The 5946-nt window shown below is 37.8% G+C and overlaps 1 pseudogene; it reads right to left on the bottom strand.

The window, feature by feature from the left end:
- Positions 1 to 1886: 1886 nt before the first annotated feature.
- Positions 1887 to 2157, bottom strand: LOC102772679 (annotated as a pseudogene).
- Positions 2158 to 5946: the final 3789 nt, after the last annotated feature.

Genomic DNA, 5946 nt, shown 5'->3' with positions numbered 1-5946 from the left:
ATAGTAATAATTTTGGGTACATGTTTAAATAGGACAAAATTCATATTTCCTTGAAAAGCAAGAATGCCTCTGGATTTAGTTAAGTATCTCAGTATAGAAATATGTGATGGAAGCATTTTTTTAAAGCATTACTTCTGAAAAATAAATGAGGAAATTCTCAGCCAAGGCTATACTTAAATTATGTTGTTATGATACAACATGAAGCACTAAAAAGGCACAGAAGGCAAATGAAGCTGGAACTCAGTGTGTTTCTCACAGTGTCATTAGAAGAGAATTGGCCAATTTTTTGAATTAAACTTTTACATTGGGAGATCTTTGAAAATTCATTATATGAAAACACACACATCACCCCCATAGAATCATGTGATCATTTTGACAAAGCAGGATAAGAAATCTTGATCCTAGGACATCTTAGGGTTATGTATTGTTAATCATTATACCACTGTTATGTCTTTATTTTTCGTCACTACTGCCACCATTCCTCATTGAAGTATCTAGTGTTTTTTTCACACAAGTTACTAACCTGTGTCTTTTTTCCCATATATAGTTACTATTATGAATATCATAGTATTTAGATCAGTTTTTAAAGTAGGGTACATGTAACAGCACTTCTGCAAGTCAACTCTTTTAAGTGAAAATAGACATAAATAAAAGTTCTATTTCATTATATTTAGTTTTGTAGGCTTTATGAAGTATATGTTCTATTACATATAAAAGTACATGTATTTTAATTTTAAAAATAGATATTTTGGGAGTATACACTTCAACATTTATAAAGAAAAGGATGTACAACTAAAAAAAAATTTCAAAATCACCAGTTCAAAATGAATAACCAAATACCAGATGTAGTTTCAGATTAACACAGGATAGATTGTCAATGGAAAAATTATGGGATCAAATACTAATACTTTTGTCAGGGATTCAGCATGGTGTCACTTAGGAAGTATTCTAATGAATAGGACCAATACTTTTCAGGTACACTAGATTTTGTTTAATATAGTATTTTATTTCCTAATGCAAAGTGCTTGATCTATGTAACTAGTTTAAAACTTCTATATAAGAAATTGTTTTTGCATATAAAATTGTTGACTAATAATTTAAAAGTCAAGTGTTTATAAATATGGCTAATAACTTTCTTACTGAAGAACTTCTACTTCTGGTATCTACAAAGATGGTGAGTATAGAGAAACTGTGTCAATGTAGAAACATGGGGACTTGGTAGGTACCATTTAACATTTTTTAAAATATATTTTATTGATTTTTTACAGAGAGGAAGGGAGAAGGATAGAGAGTTAGAAACATCAATGAGAGAGAAACATCGATCAGCTGCCTCCTGCACACCACCTACTAGGGATGTGCCCGCAACCTAGGTACATGCCCTTGACCGGAATCGAACCCAGGACCTTTCCCTCGCAGGCTGACGCTCTACCCACTGAGCCAAACTGGTTAGGGCTAACATTTTATCTTTGAATCTAAAAGATTTCATATATCATTACTATAATTTCTTTTTTTTTTGGAAGGCTACTGACTTTATTGATTTAAAAAAGTATATATGGACAGTGACTATTTTGCCAAAAGAGAAGCCAATGTCATTAAACAGATTAGAGGTGAGAGTGGGGATGAGGGTAGGGATGAGAAATCCAATCAGAAAAGCTGATTATTGACTGAAATTGGCAGGGGACAGAGAAAGGAGATGCATGCAAGAGTGAGAATTCCAAAAAAGTTGAAATGGTGAGGGGAGAGAACTCCCGCAAAGACCAGAGGACCTTGGTGATGAGTAGACAGCAATCATTTCCTTTGTAGAGGACAAGGGAGTAGCCTACCACTCAGCTGCAAACTCTGAAGACTCAGGCTGGTGTTAGGGATTGGGGGCTCCCCAGAGAGCATCACAAGAAGGTGTCACACCACTCTCAAAGGCACCTAAAGCAGTCCCGGGACTGCTTGGCATTGGTGCCACATGTGTCCTTTAGCCATTCCTGGAAGAGGTCTTCATCTTTCTTTAGCACCAGAAACTGGCTAAGGACCACATAGGCCTTGTTACAAAGCCCCTTTCCTCCAGCTTCGTGCCCAGGACTTCACCAATCCCGGAAGGCTCTCCAATGGCTTTTCCCCCATGGGCTCTGCCACGAGCTCTCAGTACTTCTGGGAGATTGTCATCTTGATCAGGATTAATAGGCACAGGCTGGAGCTGGCACACCAGTTCCCTGCCCTTCCAGGTCCATGCCTGGGCTCTTATCGCACCCCACCAGCCCCTGCATTACTACAATTTCATAAGTCAATTTTGATGGAAATAGAATGCTAAGAAATATTTTACAGTTAACATTCTACAGGCTCAGGCTTCCAAAGGTGCCCAGGCCCCAATGAGGATCCAGAGTAGAGGCCTCTGTCTGATGATATAAGGACAGAAGAACTGGTGTGATCCCTGGGCTGCTGTTGGCCTGGGGCTGGTGCCCTTCTGTGCTATTTGTACAAATAAACCCGAGACAGGAAAAAAAAAATTGATATTCCATCCACTAGGTTTGTGAGTAAAAGGGTATGTTTTTTGCACGTTTATTTTTTCCTATTTGTGCATGGGTGGGGTCTGGCTGGCCTTCCTCCCAGGTCAAAGTGGGAGGGGGGAAAACTGGGGGTGGGGCTGGCTGAGGGGAGGGGCCACCCCCTGGTTGAACTTCCAGATGAACTCCCGGTAGAGAGAACAATTTTGCATATTAGCCTTTATTATATAGGATTATATAGGATGATAGATGTTATGTTTGCCTTTTTGTTTAAAGCAATAGTCTTACTAGTACGCTTTAAAAGCACTGACATTTTTATTATTCTATTACATGTATTTTCCTGTCACAAAATGAAGAAATAAATTTTTAAAATATACATTTCTACAATCAATAATATAGTTTGACCAATTATTAGAGTAAAGGGTTACTAATTAATGACTTCCCGCTTGGTTTAGTGGTATGTAAAGAGGTGTGAATAGGAATTGGGTCAAGCTAGGGAAATAAGGTTAAAAGATAAAACCTTAAGCCAAGAATAAAAAATGTTAAATGCTACATTCCACAGACAGCATAACTCCTGAAAAAAACTAAAAAAGGCCCCCCAAAATCACATTCTGATGAATAAATTGGAATGTTATCCATAGAATTGTGGAATGTTATCTGGACCTAGATTGATGAAATGGTTTCAAAGGGTTTAGGAGAAGCTGGCTGTCAAAATAGGGGTGATGATTTCAGGTAGATTGTATGGCCTGGGCATGTTTAAATTTTAGGTTCTAAGCTATACCACAAATAACCATGCTGGCCCTCTACATTCCTACCTTCCAAGACCCTTCCATGGACAGAAGTGATCACATGTGATTTGGACATTAAGCCAACAGATTTTATTGGTCACTTACTATGTTCCTGCCACTCTTCTGTATATTAGGAGTACAGTAAGTCCCAACTTAATGTCAATAGGTTCTATAACATTAAATGAAGCCAATTTTAGCGTAGACTAATTGATATAAACAAGAGTTGAGTTTCTACAGCATCTTATCAATGTTATAACAAAACAATGTTGAACATCATAATTAAATGACCTGTTTATATTTGTAAAAAAAACAACAACTCCCTTTCCCACTCCCATTTCAATCCATTTGAGACTGGAATATCTCTCCATAAAAAGCTATATCTTAAATGCCAGAAAATATTCTGAAACACCATCACTGTGTGTCACATGAGATGATCAGTGTCATAGACCATCATAATATTCATTTGTGATCCCAGGAGTCCTTAGCTTTTCTACACCCTATGTACTTTGGTATTTAGACTTGGAATTGGCCTGTCACTTTTCAGTAATGCTACCAAGCTTCCAGCCTGCCTCACCTGTTACAATGTAATAAGAAAAATTAATGACAAGCAGGTGTTATACACAGTTATATTAGGAGAGTTGAATGCTTTTAGTTCTAATCGAGACATTTTTCACTCAGCTGAAGATAAGAGAAGTTACTTTTAAAGGGTTATGAATCAATGGGAAAATATGTGCTGAGAAATAAATCCCCCCTCCCCCCAAAAAATAACCTCACTACTCCTGAGGGAAACATTTCTAAATGTTCCCACAATTCGATATGCTATTCTTTTAAAATAGTGTGAATTATAAAATGATATATTATAGCTGGTATGAAGAGGAGTGGAACTTCTTTATACATTATTTATTTTATGCATTTATTTAATGAACATTCTTTGAGCACATTATATAAAAATAATTGTTGTGAACAGTAATGCTTGGAGTCCTTGCAGTCAACATAACTAATGTCTAGTTGAGTAAATAATTTATAGACTCAAGTAAATTTAGATTGTAAATCCAATTAAGCAAGATTAAATAACAAAGTCTGATGAAGTTGCCACTCTTGATCTGAAACTGTGTGACCTTGGGAAAGTTAATTAATCTTCCTGATTAAGGAAATAAGTGTTGCAATCATAGATTTAAACAAAACAGTTAAGAGTTTGAGATTGTGAGATTTATCTTAATTGTACTTCACGCTGGCTATTCCAAAATGAAAAATCATTTTCCTTTTTCATGCTTTCTTTCCTCCTTTACTTGCTTCCACATTGTGCTTGTTGTGCGTAGAAAAAATGCAGGGAGTTCTATTATTCATTTGGTGTGGCATTCTCTGTGCCAGCATCCAATTTTCTTGTTACTACTATCATGACATCCAATGATTGCACATGAACTCTCTAGCCTTCTTTGTAATAGACAACCCTAGCAGCAGATTCAGACCCTGGTGCTCTATTTCCAACCCACTACATTCCATCAAATAGAGGGGAGATTGAATAGGTTATGTATGCCAAAGTTATCACTAGAGCAGGACACTCTCTTGTTGGCCTCTCCCATTTCCTTCTCATACTCAGGTTTCTTGTATCAGTGTCAGCTTAGAAACTACGGGTTCAATCCATTGAGGAAATTCTTATGTTCATACTCAATGGATTTCCCTTCAAATATTGCTTTGACACAGAGTGGATACGAAATTGATTCGGAATTTTTATAACTCAGGTGCTTCAGTTTCTTACCTTTTTTAGACTTCAGTTTTATCTATAACTGGCTGGACTAGAGGTGCCAAAAAGAATGGATCCTAATCAAGTCTTTCCCAAACTTAACTTCCCCCTCTGCAACATTGAGATAGTATGAAAAACACTTTTATTTGCTCTTCTCCATAATACACATTGTCTCCATAGATGCCCAAGTCAACTATATTCCCTGCTTCCTCTTTGACTAGATATCAACAAAAGATGTATTTTTTTTCCCACAGGTAAAATGTGAAAAAAAAGTGAAGTGGTGGTGTGAAACTACTGATTACAAGGCACTAGCCCTGGATATGCTGCTTATTTTTCCTCCCAATTTGCCTGGAGATAAATGAAAATGGCTGGGATAATTTTGGAAATCATATGTAGAAGATGAGTTTTAGAGTATCAAATGTGTATTCCAGTAACCAGCATTCATAGTTGGTTGTACATGAGAATCACTTATCAAATTTTTGCCGAGAAACCAAGATGGCAGGATAGGTAAACACCGGAGAATGCTGCCTCGAACAACCACTTCAAAAATACAACTAAAAGATGGAACAGACATCACCCAGAACCACAGGAAAGCTGGCTGAGGGGAAATTTTTCAACTAGAAGGAAAGAGAACAGCATACCGAGACTCAGAGGAGGCGCAGTTCAGAAAATACAAAGGTGCGGAGGTACGCGAGGCGGGCTGGTAGCTGAGGGTGCAGTTGTCATTTTCAATCGGGAGGGAGTCTCAGATTCTGAGCTCCAGTTCTCGGCGAGTCTCTAGGGACCCAGACTCAAATGGGAGAAGCAGGACTGTCTGGCTTCGGTCGGAATTCGAAGGCAGCTTTCTCTCCAAGGTTTGCAGCAGTTGCTGGGACTCGGTGACGCAGAGCCCCTAGGGACGGAACTGAGAGCAGCCATA

The sequence above is a fragment of the Myotis davidii genome, unplaced genomic scaffold (genome assembly GCF_000327345.1).
Source record: "Myotis davidii unplaced genomic scaffold, ASM32734v1 scaffold1881, whole genome shotgun sequence".
Taxonomy (NCBI): domain Eukaryota; kingdom Metazoa; phylum Chordata; class Mammalia; order Chiroptera; family Vespertilionidae; genus Myotis; species Myotis davidii.
This window is presented reverse-complemented; position numbering and strand designations above follow the sequence as displayed.